We start from the raw sequence: 20,724 nt of genomic DNA on the forward strand, positions 1-20,724 counted from the left end.
TTTAAAATCTAGAGTTTTTTTCTGGAAATAAGGGATGAATGTGACCCTGTGCCATTATCCCCGGCCTTACTACCTTCTGCTGCATCGCCACAGAGATATTTATCTTGAGGATTTTCAGGATTGCAGTTAACCGCTTCCCACAGCCAACTAAGGCATGAAATAATTCTCCATTCCCCCCATCTGCCACCACAAAAATGCAGATTTCTGTGCAATCTGATCACTTCTCTGGGCTCTGCCATCCTCTAGGGAAATGCTAAGCATCTCTTTTCAAACCAGGCAGTTCTTTTAGCAGAGTGGTGTTGCTTTGTTCTGATGGAAAGTCAGGTTTTCACATCCTGCTCATTTAATTTCTAGCTGAAGAAGGTACCTATTGACAATGTCTTAAGCATGCACTTCTATGTGGCCTGTAGAACGCCTACACAAACTGTAAATTCTGCTTCATCAGGATAACTAGGTCTCCCCGAACTTTTTCTTTTTTTTTTTTTTTTTTCCCCTCTGCATCCCTCAAATCATGGTAAGTGCTGACTCTGAGAAGAGAGCTAGCTCACACCACCTCCCGTTAGAAAACAGTTAAATGCAGCGCGATCTTGATGTCGATGCCCTGCCAGCAGTGGATCCCTTCAAAAAGCATAGGATATGAGCACATAAACCCGTTTCCCCCCAACTGACCAAACAGGAAAAAAAAAAAAAAAAAAATCAAAATCAAAGGAAGAATCCATACCACCACCTCGTGGATTCTACTCGCAAGAACAGCACCTGGTTACTTCGATAACCCCCACCCATCAACCCTCGCCCCAAATTTCTTAAGTTGGGTCCAAATGACAGATTGGGATCCGCCGTCCTCGCTCACCCCAGACTCGCCCAAGCACTGGGTTTAATTCATTACGCGCGCGCCCAGCGCTGGCGCAAGCCGCGAGCCACCGCGCACGGCGGGGGTCACCCCACCGCCACCCCCTGGACCCCCAACTCTGCCTCTGCACCCCCTCCGCGTCAGCGCCGAAATAGCAGCCCAGTGGCTCCGAAAACAAATAAAAAGAGGCCCACACCTGCCGGTCGGTTCAGAAGAAGGAGTCAGAGAAAAGGAAACCCGCAGCCAAAAAAAAAAAAATACCCATTGGGATGGAGCTGGAGGGCTGCAGAGAACGCCCTCCGGGCGCCCCTCGCCCTCCAAGCGGGAAACCCGTTCCCAAGGTGGTCCCAGCCAGGCCCCGGAGGTGCAGGGGTTGGAGTGACCCCCGGCTCCCGCCCCCGCCGCTCCGGGAAGAAAGGGCGCTGTGTCTGGTGGCGAGCAGGCGACGGAATGGTGCGCCGGGCCCAAGACTGCGCGGGGCACGGGGCCCCAATTCGGGGGCCAAAGGCCCGCGGGGCTGACCGGGAGGACGCCTCCGCCCCCACACCCCGGCTGAGGAGACCAAACCTACCGCTTCTCCCAGGAGCGAAAGAGCCGAAGCAGGCTGGGGGACTGGCGGGGAGAAAGGGGTCGTCCAGGAGACTGACGGATGCCAGTGCGCCCGAGGAGGCGGCGGGGGTCCTGCAAGTGGGAGCGGGAGGGAACGACCGTGGGGTGGGGGGCGCAGGCGGGAACCTCGGCCTCTCCTCCCACCGCAGGCGCCTGGACCCCCGCATCATCTGCAGTCGAGCAATACATCCCCCCCAACCACCCCCGCCCGCGCGTCCGCAGCTCAGGCCCCGCGAGTGCGGGCGCAGGCCAGGGGCACCTCGACCGCGGCCTTGGGGAGGGGGCGGGTCTCAAGTTCACTTGTTTTTTCCAGGGTCTCACAGCCCCTCGCCCAACCCCTGTTCTTCCCCCACCCCAGGCTGCAGGCTTGGCGCCTCTTCGCTATCACTTCTAACCCCTGGAGCGAGAGGGGGCCAGGCCGAGCCACGCGGGAATGGAGGTGTGTGTGTTAGCTGCGGGGGTTCGGGATGAAATCGGCCGGGAAAGCGTTGGGGGTAGGGGTGGGGGTGGGATTTGAAGCGCGGGACAGCAGAGAGCTTTGGGATGGAGGGGTTGTTTGTTAGGTTGCCCAAGGCTATGGGGGTGGTCCGCATAGAGGAACCAACTCCCCAAACCCCCCACCCCCACCTCGCCCAAGGGGACTATTCGGCCGTGCGCCCCGCGGGCTCTGCTCCCGGGAACAGGGTTTCTCTGTCGGCAAGGGCTGGGGCTTCGCATCCCTTGAGACCCGGGCTAGGGCGCCCGGCGCCTGTTCCCGCAGCTACCAACTTTTGTGGTCCTCGGGAAAAGCAGGCAGTTCGGGGATGGTGGTCGGGCGGCAGCTGCGCGCCCCTCAGAAAGGTCCAGGCCAGACCCAAAGAAGCAAAACCACCAGCCACCCACCAGCCGCTTGCCTCCCCCCTAACCCACAAGCACGGGAAAAGGGGGGCAGGTAGCCCGCTCCCCAGCTTTGCAGAAACAGCGCTAAGCTACCGTCATTTCGTCTTCACCAGGGGTCTCTGGCGCGCCCGGGTCGCTCCCCAGCAAACCCCAGCCAGGTCCTAATCAATCACGTGCGTTATTTCGTGCACCACACAAGCCGTCATCTTATCCCAGGCCAGCAGAGGAAGGAGGAAAAAAAAATCGCTTAATGCAACCCCAGCCAAGCCTGTTTTCCTTTTTTCTCTCTGGTTAACCCAAAAAAACCACCCCAGGAGGTGGTAGCTGACAGTTTCCTTAAAACAGAAGGAGGGGAAAAAAAGCCCCTGATTGCTCACAGTTTCCAGAAGTCGTCCTGCCTTCTCCATCTCTAGTCCCGGTTTGCAGAGAGCTGGGGCTTCTCTCCTTCTCTCCCTGTACTGCAGATATATTTTTTTTCCTCCTCTCCCCGCCACACTCTTCTGTTTATTTGTATGTAAGACAGCTCTACTTTGTAAACACATCACACACGGCCCCAGAGCCGTTCAAATAGCTGATTGCAGCGAAAACGTTTCCAAACCACGGTGGTCCCGATTTATTTTTTTTTAAGTCGAAAAAAAAAAAAAATCAAATGTGTCTGTCGAGACGTGCATGTAGCTTGCACAGGACACACTGTACCTATATGTCCACACTCCCACCCACACCTAAAAAATGGAGCGACAGATGGGAGAAAGTCCTATGCAAATTTTCGAAAGAAAAGAAAAAAAAATGTCATATTAAGTGAAGCTCAAATGTTTGCAGTCAGGCTTATCATCTCTTGCTGGGGAGCATATACAAATCAAAATGTTTAAAAGTCTTAAAAAAAAAAAAAAACCCAGAGACTATGTTAAAACAGCACCTACCTTAGCCGTGGAAAACCTGCATGGGCTGTAAATGTTCTTTTTACACATCCAGATTTTTCTAGGGAACCCGGACTAAGGGTATGAATCAGGAGGATGTATTTAGTCCAGGCGCCTTTGCTTTCTCGAATCTCCACTAGATTTGCTCCTCCAAAGGAATGTGAGGATCACCGACACCGCCGTTTGGAGGAAATTCGTTGTTTCTGTCGTAAATAGTCTTCTGGTCAGGAAGAAAAAGGAACACAGTCGGAGCAGGAAGGGCAGAGCTAGGTCTGAATAAGAGCTCTGTGCTGAGAGACAGAGACGCGGCTGCAAGACAGAGAGAGACTGAACAGAGAGGTCCTGATGTCTCCCTCTGCTATTGGACCAAACTGAATGAAATTTACAAAGCCAGCAGCCAATAGATCTCCACAGTCGGCTTCATCACTACAGAAACCACATCCACAGCTACAAGCGAATGCAAAGAGCAGCTAATCCCAGTGCAAACCAGCTGTAACAGAGAGATTCCTGGGGCCAGGATGGCAAACAGGTAAGGGTGGCATGCAAGGCCACCACACCAGAGGCGCACAGGAAAGCTTCCTCTCTGGCTTCTCTGCACTCTCCCAATACCCTGGGCACCAAACAGGCTACAGTATTTGCAAACAGCTTTAACTCTTTGAGGTCATGCTCTGTGATAGCGCCAGCAGTGTGGAGCTATTCCCAGGGGGTCAGGCTGACAAATGTGTTACTCTTTCTGGATGTTACTGTGGTTATATCGGGAAGCTATCATATATATATAGTTTGACAGCAAAATTAGAATGAGGAGCTGTCAAGAACAAGAACCTCTCCTAAACCCAGAGGATGGGTTGATGTCTTTGTTTCTTTTCTTATACAGTAATGGTTTTGATAATACAATATTGGAGATGTTGTATTGGCCAGCTATTTGTAAATACCCCTCTTCACTTTTGGGGTCAAGGAGTTTATCTTTCCCAGCCAACTTCAAGTTTGGTTACATGACCCAGTATTTACCATTGGGTTAGAGGGAGTTGGCTTTAAATGGGCATCGTCTGAAGAACCTAATTGATAAACCAGGGAACAGTGTATAGAGATATGGCAATATGAACACAGATTCTAAAAGTAGATTGCTTGGGTTCAAGTCGCATCTGACCTTCAGTATGTATTTAAATGCTTTGTGTCCATTTCCACATCTTTAAATTGGAGAAGATAAAAATAATGACCTCATAATATTATTGTGATATTAGCTGTGTTAATACAGGACTCGACATACAAGATTTTTAAAAAGTTTGCTTTTCTTAAAATTATTTCACAGGCCTATGAATTTATTTATTGAAGAAGAAAGATAATGTCCCCTACCCATAGGACGTGCTCACAATTGCTTCTGCATTAAGGCAGCAAACTTAGGCTTCCAACTTGCTGAAATTATTTGTTGTGATGATACAATTAGGGATTCCTCACATGTTTTAAGGGATGGACTCTTGGAGGACATGGCCAATAATGAGGAAGATGATAAACACTGGGGCAGGGGACCTAGTTTCATATCAAGCGTCTACCCTTGCTAGCTTTGATTTGTTGGAAAGTCTTTTATGGTCTGTGCGTCTTAGGGAATAGATCTATTAAATAGTGATTAAAATAGCTCTCCTGTGGGTTCCTTGGGATGATTAAATGAGATAATATGTATGAAGACATCCTTTACCAGAAAGGTGTGTGTGTGTGTGTGTGTATATATATATATATATGAGAGAGAGAGCTACTTTTAATCACTGTTTGCATATAATATATATGCAAACGAGATACATATCTCCAATAATAGAAGAAATATATATATAAATAAGAAGAGAACATATATATAGATGTTCAAACATATAAATATATGTTTCTTCTATTATTGGATGGATATTTAAGATCCACTAACATAATAGTATTGTTAATAAACATAGCTTTTCACCCAAATCAATGACTTACATAGATATAGATACAAAAATACAGATATAGATATAGACATACGTATTTCCCAAACTAGAGTTTAGAAGCAGAGCTACAACTTGAACACAATAATTTATAGCAGGCCAGAAAGTCATTGGCTTTGCCAATAGTGAATTAATTGATTGATTTATAAATTCATCAAGTAGTTTTTGAGCACAAGCATAGTCCTAAGCACTGAAAATGCATTTGTGAGTAAGATATGTCCATTTATTTTTGAAGAAGCGTGTAGTCTTGTGGATAAGGTAGCCAACAGCATAAGAAAATAAAACAAAACTACAGGAAGAAGTGAAAAAGTCCTATAGTATGAATTCATAGGGATCCGTGGAGGTGGAAATGATGAAGCAAGGATCTTCAGAGGAAGTGCTCTCAGCAGAGAAGGAATGGTAAATAGATATTGATCAAGTGCAGAAATTGAGAAAAAAGCCATGGTCACAGCCTGGATAAAGCCACAGCAGCAACAACTTGTATGCGGTGATTTGAAATCCAGAGGGTTTGGTATGAGCAGGGCATAGAGTGTGAAAAGAAAAGAGATTACAGAGAGTGAAGAAGTGTTCTGAGACTTATCTATGAAGGATCCTGAATGCCCTGTGGAAAAGGTGGAATTTATCCAGGAGGCAGTTGGGAGCCAATCATTTATTTTAAGCTGGTGGTAGGGGAGGAATAATCAGATTTATTTTAGGACAATCACCCTGGTGGCAATATGAAGAATGAGTTGGAGGGGACAAGAACTGAAAGCGAAGGAAATATTTTCTGACACTATTGCAAAGATGGAGGTCCTAGAGAAATGAAGTCGTGAATAAAATATAGAGAGAGAAGAAGAAAAGAAAATAGCAATTGGTATGGGTAGGAGAGGTCATTTCTAAATACACTAAGGCAGCATTAAAAAATGAACCTGGAGAGAGAGAGTTTGGTTTGGTGGGTAAAATCTTCATGTTTGTCCTAGTGTATGGGTGAGCTGGTTGCGTACCAGATCTCTACCCAGAGATACGTTACCTGGGATGGGGCGGGCAAGCACATTTTCATTTCTGTCTGAATGATCTTCTTGAGATTAAAAAAAAGACTTAAGCAGACAAAGGAATTATTTGAAGAAGAAGTGAATATATAATTTTAGGAGTTTATAATTTTCCTTAATCCTAATTACCTGAGACCAGGGTCCTAAGAGGGAGAACCAAACACACCATTTCATAACTGTTGGGGCAACAGACTGTAATACAGTGAATGGAGTTACAAAGTTTTAAATCCAGGAATCTTGGAAGAGATAAGGGTATAATTCTTCATGTTTCCACTTGATCTAATGATGGAGTATGGCAATATAGAGAAACATGTCATAAAAAGATAGAAAACAATAGGGTATAGAGAAGGACCCATTGATATATGAGCCGAGTTTGGTACAAGAGAACTGGAAGGAATCTGAGAAATAATCTATCCTGTACTAGCGCTCTCTCTGATGAATCCATCTTCTTATCTCCATCAACCACATTCTGATCTAATGTTCATTTCCCTGTGAGGTTGACAGTTTAATCCTAATTGCAATATTGGCTAAGCCAGGGAGGCTTTTGGGCTGTACTAACTCATATTGGCTCTACTGATACAATAGTTAAAACAAAACAGAAATATGATTAAGTAGAATAATCGTTATTAGTGCAATAGTAATATATGCTATTTTATTAATAATTACCACACACTATTGGAGATATAAATACGTATAACATCCAAGGTGCTTAAAACTTAATAAGGTGATAAATCGAGTTCCTCCATTACTAAACTTCAAGGTAATATATGGTATAAGCCATCTTAGAAGCATATGAGAGGCATAGCATGCTTTCTATAGGGATGATGAGAACATCCTTCATAGTTAAGATTTTCATAGGAAATTGGAGAGCAGAAGTGAAAATAACTCCAAGTGAACAAAATCTGGAAAAAAATAAATGGATGTGGAGTACGTAGTGGCTCTGACAGTTCAAGATACCTAAGGTTCAGCCAGGTAGCTTGTTAAAAAAAAAAATCCATGCTCTTGGAACTCAATACAATGACTCAGATTTAGCAGATCTTGAGTTAGTTCTGGGAACCTGCCTTGGTAGGGACCTTGCTAAGTGAGTCTTTTGTAGGCAGTCCTTAAATTAAACACTGCAAATACTAACGGTGAGGAGTTGATGGTAGGTTCATAGTATAATGAAATCCTCGTGGGCAAGAGCCTGCTCGCCCAAAGAAGACTTTGTCCCTCTGACTTTGCTGTTTCAGACTCATCAAACACCATTAATTATGTAACAGGCATACACTGGACAGAGAGATGCTCTGTGCTGACTTTCCATCTGATTATTTTAAATTCTTTCCCTAGTTATTATTTCATCACTGGGCATGATTAGTCTAAATGACTTTTAAATTGCCCTGATTTTTAAAAAGTATTAAAGCTCCTGAACTTCACTACACTCATTGAGGATGAGAAACCCATTAAATATTGCTTTCATGCAAAAACCAAGGATATTGAATCCCAAATAAGTGGCCCCAAAGAGGTAGAGATCATTTTTAAATGACGTTTTGCAGCAACTGTCCCACTGTTATTGCCTAAGACTTTTTATGAAAATCTTTCACCATGTCTGTGTCACTTTGACAAATAACTACATGTAGTACACTTCAAAATTACGAAAAACATACATAAAAAAAACTTCGTCTTTCCAGGTTACTTGGAAATATATATGTATTTCCACACATACACATAATACATAAATATATTTAGATATAAAACAGAGAGGTTATAATATATAATGCTATATATTATATATAAAAATATATTATATATAAATACTGTTATATATTTTATATAACCCTATATATTATATATAAAAATAAGCATAAGAAATAAATATAAATATATATATAAATAAAAATATTTTATATACATAATATATTATATATATATATATATATATATATAAAAATAGAGAGGTGTTTATATTCTCAGAACAGTGGATTCCTACCCGATTCTGCCCCTGTATCTTCGTCCCGGGTATGAACACCACCTCTCTTCCTACTTTCATACTTTATACTTCAGATAGTCTATATCTAAAAAGAAAGAAGTTTAGTATTGGAAGGAGAGAAAATAAGCAGTGGCATGGGTATGCTATATTTATTGACACTCCAGCAAACAGCCCTCTCTCTTGTTAATGATCTGTGCCAGCTATGCGAGTAGGGAAACAGAACATCTCTGGTGAATGCAACATGGCTTATAATTGTAATTTAAATTAAATGAAGTAGACAAAAAATTATTAGAACAATTGCTCTCTTTTATCCTTTCAAACTCAAGATTTATTTTGGAATAACTTTTTTAAAATAAGCATTTCAGGGACCAGCCCGGTGGCGCAAGTGGTTAAGTGCACGCGCTCTGCTGCAGTGTCCCGGGGTTCGCCAGTTCGGATCCCGGGCACGCACCGACGCACCAACACACCACTTGTCAAGCCATGCTGTGGCGGCGTCCCATGTAAAGTGTAGGAAGATGGGCACAGATGTTAGCCCAGGGCCAGTCTTCCTCAGCAAAAATAGGAGGATTGGCAACAGATGTTAGCTCAGGGCTGATCTTCCTCACAAAAAAAAATAAAATAAAATGAACAAAATAAATTAAAATAAAATAAGCATTTCAGTTTTTTATTATCATTCATTGAGAAGAGAGGGAAAGTATTGCAAATAATGCTTTGCTTGTGACATGCATGCATATATGGAGTCAGAGCAGTAGGAAAATGTATATTACTACCAACGGATTTGTTTTGAATGGGGATCAACCTCTGGTATAAAGCACTGGTATATTAGTAAGAGGGGAATATTTTTCTAGAATAGGCATGACCAAAATTATATAGGGAACAGATGAACCTGTGCAATCTCTTCATGTCAAGAAACTAATGATGGCTTTTGGCCAACAGCCAGTGAAGAACTGAATTCCTCAGTCCCACAGCCTTTGAGAAACTGAATAGCACCCACATCCATGCAATCTTGGAGATGGATTCTTCCCCACTTGAGTTTTCTGATGAGACCCCAGCCCTGGCCAATACCTGCTTTGCAGCCTATGGACATCCTCGGGCAGAGGACTCAACCAAGCTATGCTCCAGCTCACAGAACCTGTGAGAGAGTCAGTATGTGTTTCAGCCTCTAAGTCTGTGCTCATTTGTTATGCTATGTACATAATGTGTTAAGTACATACGTATGCATGTATGTATGAATGGATGGATATCAATATGGATGGCAGCAAGTAAGCTGTAGAAAATACAAACTTCTGGGCCAGCCCCATGGCTTAGCGGTTAAGTGCGCGCACTCCGCTGCTGGCAGCCCGGGTTTGGATCCCGGGCGCACACCGACGCACTGCTTCTCCGGCCATGCTGAGGCCGTGTCCCACATGCAGCAACTGGAAGGATGTGCAGCTGTGACATACAACTATCTACTGGGGCTTTGGGGGGGGGGGAAACAAATAAATAAAATCTTTAAAAAAAAAGAAAATACAAACATAAAAGAATGTTGACCAAGTTGAACCAATATGCAAATTTTACAATTTGCCGAATGGTTGCTACAGATCTTTCAGACACACCATAGATGAATGAACCAGACTAAGTACATCATCTGCTCATAAAGCCTGCCAAAGGGTATCAAATTAGGGGAGTGGCGTAACTTGATAACCAAATCTGTAATTCCTACATTAAGCAAAATAGATTTCCTTCACTCTGGCTGAGAAGTGTATAGGTCTTATCAACAGCCTTGATCTTTTTACAGTTCATCACATCAAAGAATGATTAGTGAAGCCACCTTTTCTCTGGTCAGCCCTGTGCTAACCAGGGTGTGAGAGTCTTGGAAATATTATTTGATTCCAGAGGACTTATAATTTCCTGATATAACCATCCACGCCTCTCAAAGCCTCCCTTAGAAAAATTTATCATTCCACCTCCTGCATTCTCAAAGCACCTTGACCTTCTGAAGCACTTAACGCACCTACTTCCAGTGGCACGTAGGGTGTGTGTGTGCATGTGTATGTACACACATCTGGTCCCCTGGACTGTAGGCTCCATTTGTATGTCTCTCCTAATGTCCCACTTTTGAAATGTTTGCCTATTATTTTTAACGTAAAGGAAGTTGAATTTTGTTTCATGGTCTTCAGTTCACTTTCATTTCATATATTGGGCAGATTACTCCAAAAACATCAATGGAAATGTACCGGGAAGAATGGATGTTACCCGATCTTCCGACTTATGTAGGTTCATTCTTGAGGGTTGAGATTCCCACCTTGGGTAGACCAGGATGAAGTCATCTGCAAATGTAGTCTAATCCGATCTCACAGTCATGAGCCTTCTGGTATGAAATGAAGTAACACGGGTTTTTACTAATAAAGTGAGAGGGTTGAAGTTACAGATCAACACAATCCTCATGCCCATTGCATTGCCATTCTCAAGTCACCCTCGCACATTACTAGCATAATTAAGCTATCTATCCATAGATCCCCGACGGTGATTGCAGAAAAGACCTGTCTGATAGCAACTGAGGATCAATACACACACACATAAACACGCACTCGCACACCCGTTTTTTTTCCCTGCACAGGACTGGGCAGCAGGAGGCAAGGATCCTATACTGCAGCAAGTTCTGTTTCTCACAGGGATCTCAACAGGCCTTTCTGCGCTTCAGGATGCACCACAGTTCCCTCTTTTGAAGCCCTGGATGGACTGAGACCTCAGCATCCCTCAGACCCATCCACGCCTGGATGGGCACTTGGAGCTGCCCCTTCCAGGAAAGCCTCCCCTTGGCTGGTCTCCAGGCCCCTGTAGCCACCATCCCAGCCTATAAGGGAAGGGAAGGGTGACAGTCAGAAAGTTGAGAGATCATGTGTCCAGGGACTTCAACTTGAGAAACTTTCAGCCATAAATAACCACTGTGGTTTTTTTTACTGTTTTTAATGTGCTGGAAGCATCAAAAGCATCAATTATTTCAACGTATATAATCCTTGTGTTAAAAGATTGTATCTTTTATGTTAAAAGATTCCATGATTTTGTAACTTTTTTTTTAGTATATCTTCGTTTATTTTTATATATAGCTAGAGCCTGAAAAATGTAGACATTCTGAGACTCTGATGCCTCCTGGTCATCCCCACCTGGCTGGTTCTCCAGCGCTTTGAGGGATCAATTCTAACATAACAGAATGATTGCCATGGAGGAATTTCTCCTTTAATTTGTCTACTCTGGGGCCAGCCCGGTGGCGTAGTGGTTAAATTCAAGTGCTCCGCTTTGGCGGTTTGAATCCTGGGCATGGATCTACACACCACTCATCAAGCCACACTGTGGCGGCTTCCCACATACAAAATAGAGGAAGATGGGCACAGCTGTTAGCTCAGGGATAGTCTTCCTCAGACAAAAAGAGGAAGATTGGCAACAGATGTTAGCTCAGGGCCAGTCTTCCTCACAAAAACAAAACAAAACAAAAAACAAATTTGTCTGCTCTGTATGAACAGAAAGGCTGCACGAAAACTAGGTAGCCACTTGCAACCCATGAGATTTTTGCAAATCCCTGGGTGGGCACTTTAAATCAGAGGGGTAGAAACACAATCACTTAATGCAATCTTTGCGGGGCTGTGGAAAGTCGGTCTTCCTGGGGTTCATCAGTCTGTGCCACATCTGCCTTGTCAGGGTAGCAGAGCTATCTCCCCTCCAATGGCTCATTCCTCGACCATCTGGCTTCTTTCAAGCCACCTTTTCTTAATTAATGACACACACTTTCCTTTCTCATTGAAATCAAACACCCAGCACTGGCTTAGAAGATAAATAAGACTGTTTGACGATTCCTAGAGCAACAAGATTTCCTTCATGCCTTCTCTTGAAGTTGCCAGTTATTCGCCATGCTTTCCCTTTTACTTTATTTCCAATTTCAGGCTTTTTGTCATTATGGTAGTCTAGGTATTTTAAATCCACTTACTATTATTGCTATAGGAAAAAAAAAGAGAGAGAGGAGAGAGAGAGGAAAGAAGGAAAGAAGAGAGGGAGAGAGGGAGCAAGGGAGGGAAGGAGGGAAGGAAGGAAGGAAGGAAGGAAGGAAGGAAGGAAGGAAGGAAAAAAGAAGGAAAGAGGGAGGAAGGAAGGAAGGAAAAAAGAAGGAAGGAGGGAGGAAGGAAGGAAAAAAGAAGGAAGGAGGGAGGAAGGAAGGAAAAAAGAAGGAAGGAGGGAGGAAGGAAGGAAAAAAGAAGGAAGGAGGGAGGAAGGAAGGAAGGAAAAAAGAAGGAAGGAGGGAGGAAGGAAGGAAGGACTAGTATCGTAACTGAAGCATTTTTCCCCTTAAATTGTTTTCCACATCCAGGTCCAGTTGGTCTCATGCCAGCTGATAGCAATACCTTAAATACCATTTATTAACTCAGTCTTATATAGATCCCATGAAAATATTTAACCCTGCCTCAATAGCTTAAGTTTGCCCATGAAATTAATAATATCTAACTATTTTAATATAGCAGAGTCCTAAAGAAGGTAGTTAACCTGCAAGATATTACTATCTAGTGTCTAATTTCTGAACTCTCTCTCTAAGAGGTCAGTACATTTTCATTTGGACTAGTGAATAAGAAAGGCCAAGACGCCCACACTTATACCTATTTTAGAAAAATATGGACCAGGATGAATCAAATTACTTCCGGTCTTTGCTTTTTCTATCCCTTTTAATCTGGCCCCATGCATTTGTAGCACTTGGAAGCACAAGTCCCTATATTTTCCACTTGGTTATAAACACTCAGTGCTAAAGCAGTTGCTGGAATTGGCAAAAAATTTGGCAGGACAGGCAATAGGGGAACCACGATTAGTTCCTTCCTAAATTTAGCTTCCATTCAGGAAGCTCATCAAGAGCTGGGATCACTGATGGCTCTAACAAAGTGGAGGGGATATTGATTTTCTTGACTTATATCTTCTGCTTTGCAAAATCTGTAGAGTGCTTTGGGTTCATCATAAACCTAATGGTTCCTTAGCTGATATATGCTGTGTGACACTCTCCATAGGTCTCTGTTGTCCTGTATGACTTTCGAGAGGCACCAGTTCTTCATCTGTTCCACACTCTTTTTTCAAGAGTGTTTGCACAGTCAACAGCCTTGGGAGATAGAATAGTATCTCCCTACAGAACAAAAGGCAGGTTTCCTTGCTGCCTGTTATAAAATATTTGACTTTCATAAGCTCAGGATGTGTGTGGAGCATCAACCTGGGCCTCTGTGGGATGCCCCTTTGGAACCTAGAGAGCAGAGAAAACTGATGGCAACAGAGTGATTATGCTGCTTGCTGTACTGTGAATAATAATCTTGTTTGTCTCTGACCCAGGGGTTTTGTGTCTTCTGCCAGCATCCATGAAACTGTGGCAGACTTTCTTTTTAGCTTTCATGTTGTGTAAAGTCTCAGATGCTTCCTAGTTCCTGAAAATGCACCCAGAAGTACCAAGAAGTAAAACTCACCACTGGATTTGGCTCAGTAGGCATGTACTGTGGTGCACTGGATGATAGAGAGGTAAGATAATCAGGAAGGCCATTGTGTACTCTAGGAAAGCTGACATTTTCTTATAAATTTGTCACCAAGTTCCAGGAAACACACAGCATAATAATGTGGTGACTCTGACTTTGTGTCTTCAAGAATCGTCTTCCATTTCTTTTAAAGTCTCATCAGCATCATCCAGTCCCAGAACATAAACATGTTAACAACTCTAAAAGGCTGCTCATCAGAATGCAACTCTAACAGTTGATTCTTAGGCATGGTGGCATGCTGGAAGTGGAGGGAAGACTTGTCAGAGAATGGGATAGAGTTATCCACATACATCACCCTACTGAATATTTTCAAAAGTCGAAGAAGATGGTGTTTAATCCCTCCATAACATAGATGAGTAAGCTGAGGCTTAGAGAGACTATGAAGCATGCTTTTGATTCATGTAGTCAACAATTCTTGTCACTATTTCCAATGTGTGGGTTTTTCCCCACACCACAAAGCAATTCTGTGACACCAGCGGGGTGTCTCACAATTTAACTCAATTTTGACACTACCTACTCAGAGATAGCATCAGATTTCACATCTTAAGGGCTCAGTCCTACCAGAATGCCCCCCATTTCAAATGCCAATTGAAAGTTCAGGTTGTCACCTGTGCCTCTGATTGACTGGCTATGGATCGGAGATTCCCATAACCCCCTCCTTGGGTTTCACTAATTTGCTAGAGCAGCTCACAGAACTCAGGAAACCAGTTTACTCACTAGATTACTAGTTTATTATGAAGGATATTAAAGCATATGAATTAACAGCCAGATGAAGAGATACCTATGGCAAGGTCCTGAACAAAAGATCTTCTGTCTTCTTGGAGCTTGTGGCCTGTCAAGGAAGCATGTGGAAGCATTCTGGTTCACCAATCCGGAAGCTCTCTGAACCCACTCCTTTTGGGTTGTTGTGGAGGCCTCATTAAATAGGCACAGTCCATTAAATCATTGGCCATTGATTCAACCTCCAGCCCTTCTCCCCTCCCCAGAAGTCAGTGAGTGGGACTGAAATTTCCAACCTTCTATTCATGGTTAGTTTCTCTGGCAACCAGCCCCCATCCTTAGGGGATTTCCAAAAGTCTTCTCATTAACATAAACACAGTTGTGGTGGAAAGAGGCTTGTTATGAATAACAAGAGACCCATTTCACCTTTCCGGCTCTTAAGCTTTTTCAGGAACTGAGGACAAGAGACCAAATATTATAACAAAAGATGCTCCCATTGCTCTGATGGCTCAAGAAATTCCAAGGGTTTTGGGAGCTGTGAGCCAAGAACTGTGGACGAAGACCAAATATATATTTCCTATAAATCACAACATTGCAGTAGCTAATAAAGCTATGGGCTGGACTTCAAAGAGCATTATTTTTCCTACACAGAAGCAGAGACAGCAAAAGACGTAGGTAAAACACTGAAGAAGAGTTTCGTGTAATATGGCTTAGTTAACAAGAAATGGGAAATGACAGTGACAAATACTAATGTTAAACTATAAGAATTGCATTCTCAACAGAGGTGACACCATTCTCCAAGTGGTAAAAACTGGTCCTTGAGAGAAAAATCTTACTCTTTTTAGGTATAAAGATGTATGTATACAGTATGTAAGCAAATGTGGAGTGTATCTGTGGTATTAAAATGCGGAGGGGAAACTAGAAAAATATGTTTAAAAAGTCTCTCTAGGGGTGAGGTGGGAGGATAATGAGTAATAGGTTGGTAAATATGGCTACGAGGCACTGAATTGATGAGTTAAGTGAGAAATTAAAAAACATTAGTATTTCTTCCAATATAATCAATAGCCACCCACCAAAAGTAAGTAAACAAGAATTTATTAAGGTCTACAGGCTCAGTATTGTGCAGGATGCTTTAATGAGTGCAATATATGGTATTAAGGCATGGTCCTCAAGAAATACATATTTATGGCATGGGAAAAATGTATGTGAAGTGTGATGTCGTGCTGAAAATATTTAACAATCCAGTCTCTGGGTCAGGAGAAACCCTGATTCGTAGCATTTGCTGATTTCCACAGTGAAATACTTGGATCCTGGCCAATATACTATATGAACATGAGTTCCCAGAATGTGGAAATTGGAAGACGTGCAGTGGTGTAAGATGATATAAAATCTCCACTATGAAGATACAATAGACATAACTTCAAGAGCGTAGATAATAGCAAAATGAAGTAAAATAATTAATCAGTGATGAGTTTCAAGCATTTATTACCTTTTCAAATAGCATGTTTAATTTTAATATTATATAATTAAATTTTTAATGGAGGCTATGTTTAACAACTGCATTTCAAAATTCCTGGAAAGTGAGCTGTCGGCGATCAGGAGCCAGTGTGAGCTGGGTCCAGAACAGCACTGCAGCGACTACAGAGAACCAGCATGTGGTGTGTGAATAAGCCCTTGATTACATACAATGCCCTTCAAGAATTCACAAATTAATTAATTGATGCATCAACTATTCCAACTAATAAAAGAATTAAACATAGTGTGTCCTTACTTTTCTTTCGTCCTATGTATAACTACCTGTTAGTTGACTTGAGTTGAACTTTTCCATTTCTGAGTTTCCTTGGGTTTTGATGGCTTTTCACAAACTTGCTTTCTTCCAAGTAACTTTGTTCTTATTCCAAGTAAAATGTTTAAGTTATTGTGACAGTCTAGTAGAAACCCCTTTAATCTGGTCCCTGTCTGCTTTCAGTATGGATTCAGAACTTTTTCAAGCAACCGTGCTTTCTAAACCAAGTTTTTCTTTTAAAAAGTTAATATCTCTTAATAACTCTTCAGAATGAAACTCCATCAACCCTATCATGTGAAAATGCAAATTTAGATTTAAATAAAAATGCAATTTTTGTTATAAAGCAATTGGTGATTATTTACTGTCGTCTCCTGAAACTCCTTCTCCAAAGGAGATAGGGTCAAGTTATGATTTAGGGTAGGAATGAGGATGATATGGGAAAAAAGAACCTGAGGCCTGGGATTTTATTAATAGGTTTAGGAGAGAGCTATTAAAGTTACTTGCATTGATACTTCAACATATTAGATAATATCTTCCTATAATTTATAGATTTTATTTGTTCTTTTTACCGATAATGTTTGAAGATTTTATAAGAATGTGCTTCAGGAATTTTATATTTTGACAAAATGGACAATGAACAAAATGCAGACAGTAATTGTTCTCAGGACACAAAAGCTCCCTGGGTATTAAGATTCCAGTAACAGCCATTTACCCCAGTGACACAGCAGAAGAATCAGAGAAAGTTGACCTGCCTCTCTCCAATTGAAGATGAACCAGGCACAATTACAGTGGATATTCTGACTCTGCTGGAGTCATCAAGAGATCATTCTACATCTGTCAATCTAAATCAAGGATTGGCAAACTTGTATTTTTTAATCATAAGCCAACGACACATTAAACTATAATTAAAGGATATAAAATTAAAAGCACTTTTTCTCTGTGAGGTTATGGAGGTTTGTTTTCTTGAAAGAGAGGAATGTAAACATTTTTCTCACCCTTTAAAGGGATTAATAATGGTGACACAAAATTCCAGTTGATATTAGTAAAACCTTTTATAAGATTTAGTTCTCATAGTATTTCCTGCTTTGACTTATTGAAGTCAACATTTCAGTAAAGGTAATAGAGTGATTGTATTTGAACATTTTCGATGGATGGATATTTTATTTTATGAGGAAAAAAGAAGACAGGCAGGAAACAATTTGTGAACTTAACTATAGGAATGTGCTAAATTTGATTTCTTACGTTCAGTTATGGGGAGGTTAAAATGCAGGAAGCTTTCCCTGGGAATACTAAGGCTGTTACGCAGATTGAAACACTTTACTCCTACAAGGTCATTCATATTTACTTTCTCAGAGTGGCAGTCGAAATGTTTTGTTGGTCAAGTCTGATGTTTAAAAACACTTATGAAAATGATGTTACATTTTTTAAAAAGCTGCTCAAAGCCCTTGGTTTTCCAACTGGGGATATTTCTGGGAAGGCAAATAACTGATATCAAAGATCTTTCTGCTGGTTTTAATGGCAAGTTTATTGTTTCTTTAAATGTGTTCTCATTTAACTGTGATTCACGGGGCATGGCTAATAATTTTACTGGGGATGAAAATCAGAGGCTACAGTTAAGATACTATGTGAAAAAAATGTGCTAGAAGATACTTTAGCTATGTTTCCACAATGTTGCAGAATCCCAGTGAATTATATGTTTGGATTGTAACAAAGTCAATGAGTTTCTGGTGGCAAATTGCTTGCGTTAAGAATAGGTCGCTATGCAGTGTATGTGTTTATTTCAGAGTGTGGATAATTTTTACGGAACAGCATTTATTCACCAGAAAAATCAATCACTGCATATTTCCCCTGCTTCCCAAATAATGGGACCCAGAACCATCTTGAAATAATGAGCTCCTTATTGGTGTGAGGTTGGCTCTCTCTTTGCAGATTGTTTTTAGTAGATCTTAAGTTTGAGAGGTGCCTTCAAATGCATGTGGGTAAGTTTTAGTCAGTAACAACTGGATTTTCCCAATCTGGTTTGATTGTTACTATTTGGGTGAAGTTAGCTGTATCTGCCCTGAGAATTTAACTGTCTGAGTACTCCCTATTTTAAGGATGTGCAAATACAAGGAACTAGAGAGAATTTAACGATGGAAAATGTTGTCACGAAGCCTGAATAGCCTCCAGGAACCCAGTTTCATTTTTCTGTGTGCGAGGAAGATTAGCCCTGACTACCATCCATTGCCAATCTTCCTCTTTTTGCTGAGGAAGACTGGCCCTGGGCTAACATCTGTGCCCATCTTCCTCTAGTTTATATGGGACACCACCACAGCATGGCTTGACAAGCAGTGCGTCTGTCTGTGCCTGGGATCTGAACCTGTGGACCCCAGGCCAGCGAAGGGGAGCTCCAGCACTTAACCATCACACCACTGGGCCTGCCCCACCAGTTTCATTTTAATGCTTGCAAATCTGACTTGAGCTGGCCACATTGCTTTTTGAATTTCCATGGGACCTTTCGCTGTCTAAATAAAAAATATATAACTTAATATAACCATTTGGAAGAGTTTCTTCCCTTGGGGTCTTTCCATTTGGAAACTGAGAAGGAAAGGACACATTATCACTTATATTCCCATCTCACACTCAAAGAGTCTCCTTGCTAAACCATGTGTTGTAAAACTCAAGTGTTCATTTCCAAACAAATTCATATACAGCCAAAAGAAACATTGCCATGAAAGATACTGTGGATTTTTCTAAGAAAACCTGAAACCAAAGACAGTCGATTCTGCTTCCAAGTCAGAGGGAACACAAAGTTGGAATTACGAGGGTTTTGTTAGAAGTGGACTGGTTGTCCTAATAGGTCTGCAGTCGTCTGAATGGAAAACACACTCAATTTGTTTTGGTAGACCTTGAAATTGAACAACCAATTTGGTCTGGCCATTAAGTCAGTCTTGATTTCGTCTGGGCATTAAGACAAGCTTCAACCAGTTTGAATGATTTTTTTCTTAAACTTTTAACACTGTTTGGCATCATTTAGAAAAAAAGTTTTGGTCTCAAGACTACGGAAAGAATAAAGAAAACACATTACAGCTTTTCCTCCGGAAACTAAAATATGAGAGACTATATGAAGAATTCAGTTTAAAAATGTTTATCTCCACTTTGACATAATGGAATTTTCCACCTCATATTTATGCATTTCTTCCTCCCATTTCATTCTCAAATAAATCTAGAGACAAGAATAGAAGAAACTTCTTCCTAGTTACATTGGGCCTTAAACAATGAAGTCATTTATTTAAACTAGGATTATTTTTGTTAAATATGATAAGATCACTGTACTGTATAAGTAGTTGCTGCATTTCTTATTTATTAAGTATCATATCCTGTACTAAACACAATCTGCCCTTCTATCTCAGTTTAATTCCACAGACAAAACATTCAGCAGGAGAAATTAAACACCACCAGGCTTCTTCAATCTCCATCCAGCATTGCATTTAACATAACTAACATGCATTTTCTGGAAGAATGGATTTGCTTAGTGCCATACATTTCAATATAAAGTGTCCAGATTATCATAGTTACTTGGAGCAGTAGAGTTAGAGATGTGCATGCCTAAAATATCTAGGAAAGTTGATTGTGGGATTGGGCGAGTGTATCTTTTTCTGCCAAAAGGTAAAAGGGTAATGAAAAAATTTTTAAGTTAATAAAAAAACATTAAAATAATTTGAAACAAAAATAGCATAAAGAGAAATTGAGCATCACAAACTTTGAAAGTCAATGGTTTCGCTGGAATCATACTCAAACTACCTGCCTGTTGATCATTATGGGGATGCTGGCCAATGGGAATTACTTCAGAGGCCAAGGTTGGAGCAAGCAGGAGAAATTTCTAAGGCAAACCCACTTCCTTCAGATAGTTCTTTGACCAGAGCGCTACAGAATGACTTTCACCACGGAACTAATCCCATGAGAGTGACTAAGTTGTGGAATGTGACTTAATTGATACCATATCTATTACTTACTTATAAAAAGGCAAAATGAGGAAGAGTAAATATAGTCAAACTCTATTTCTTTTTCTGGGTGTCATTGTTGCCGTGTTTGCAAGTAATACATTCCCTCATTCGAGGACCAAAGAATCAAATCCTAGCCACATAAACTCCCTTCCCTATGATCTTCATTTGTGGGAAAAAGTACACAGTACACTTTCACTCTTTACGTTTCTTCATGTTTACGTCTCAAAAATCCACAGTACTGGGCAAGAGGGGAATTACTACTAGCATATCACTGTGCACAGGTGTTGATTCTTGAAGTTGCACAATAAATGTGTGTGAGTTAGGTCTCATATCCAGGTTTACTGATTCCTTCCTCTTGATGTTGTTAAAAAATTTTTAATGTCATTTAAAGCCTGCTGTGATTTTCACATACTAAGTGAGGGTCAAGAATCCTAGCAACAGGAGACTCTCATCCTTAATTGCAGGGTTTGGAAAACTATAGT

General features: G+C 41.5%; 1 protein-coding gene and 1 long non-coding RNA gene across 5 annotated transcripts in view; one reads left to right on the top strand and one right to left on the bottom strand.

The window, feature by feature from the left end:
* The window catches only part of LOC147911620 (neuroligin-4, X-linked), a 295,702-nt gene extending 292,148 nt beyond the window's left edge, over positions 1 to 3,554 (bottom strand). The window contains exon 1 of one of the 3 annotated variants that reach the window (XM_087427908.1): positions 3,259 to 3,554. The gene's annotated coding sequence lies outside the window, so the exon portion shown is untranslated. Of the gene's footprint in view, positions 1 to 1,421; positions 1,587 to 3,258 lie in introns of those variants that run through there. The other 2 variants (XM_087427910.1, XM_087427909.1) reach the window with 2 other exon arrangements.
* Positions 3,555 to 3,601: 47 nt separating this feature from the next.
* The window catches only part of LOC147911621 (uncharacterized), a 49,983-nt gene continuing 32,860 nt past the window's right edge, over positions 3,602 to 20,724 (top strand). For both annotated transcript variants that reach the window (XR_015550809.1, XR_015550810.1), the window contains exon 1: positions 3,602 to 3,784. This is a non-coding gene — a long non-coding RNA (uncharacterized LOC147911621). The remainder of the gene's footprint in view (positions 3,785 to 20,724) is intronic.

This window comes from Ceratotherium simum, chromosome Y (genome assembly GCF_057802395.1).
Source record: "Ceratotherium simum simum isolate JZ-2026a chromosome Y, ASM5780239v1, whole genome shotgun sequence".
Classification (NCBI taxonomy): Eukaryota; Metazoa; Chordata; class Mammalia; order Perissodactyla; family Rhinocerotidae; genus Ceratotherium; species Ceratotherium simum.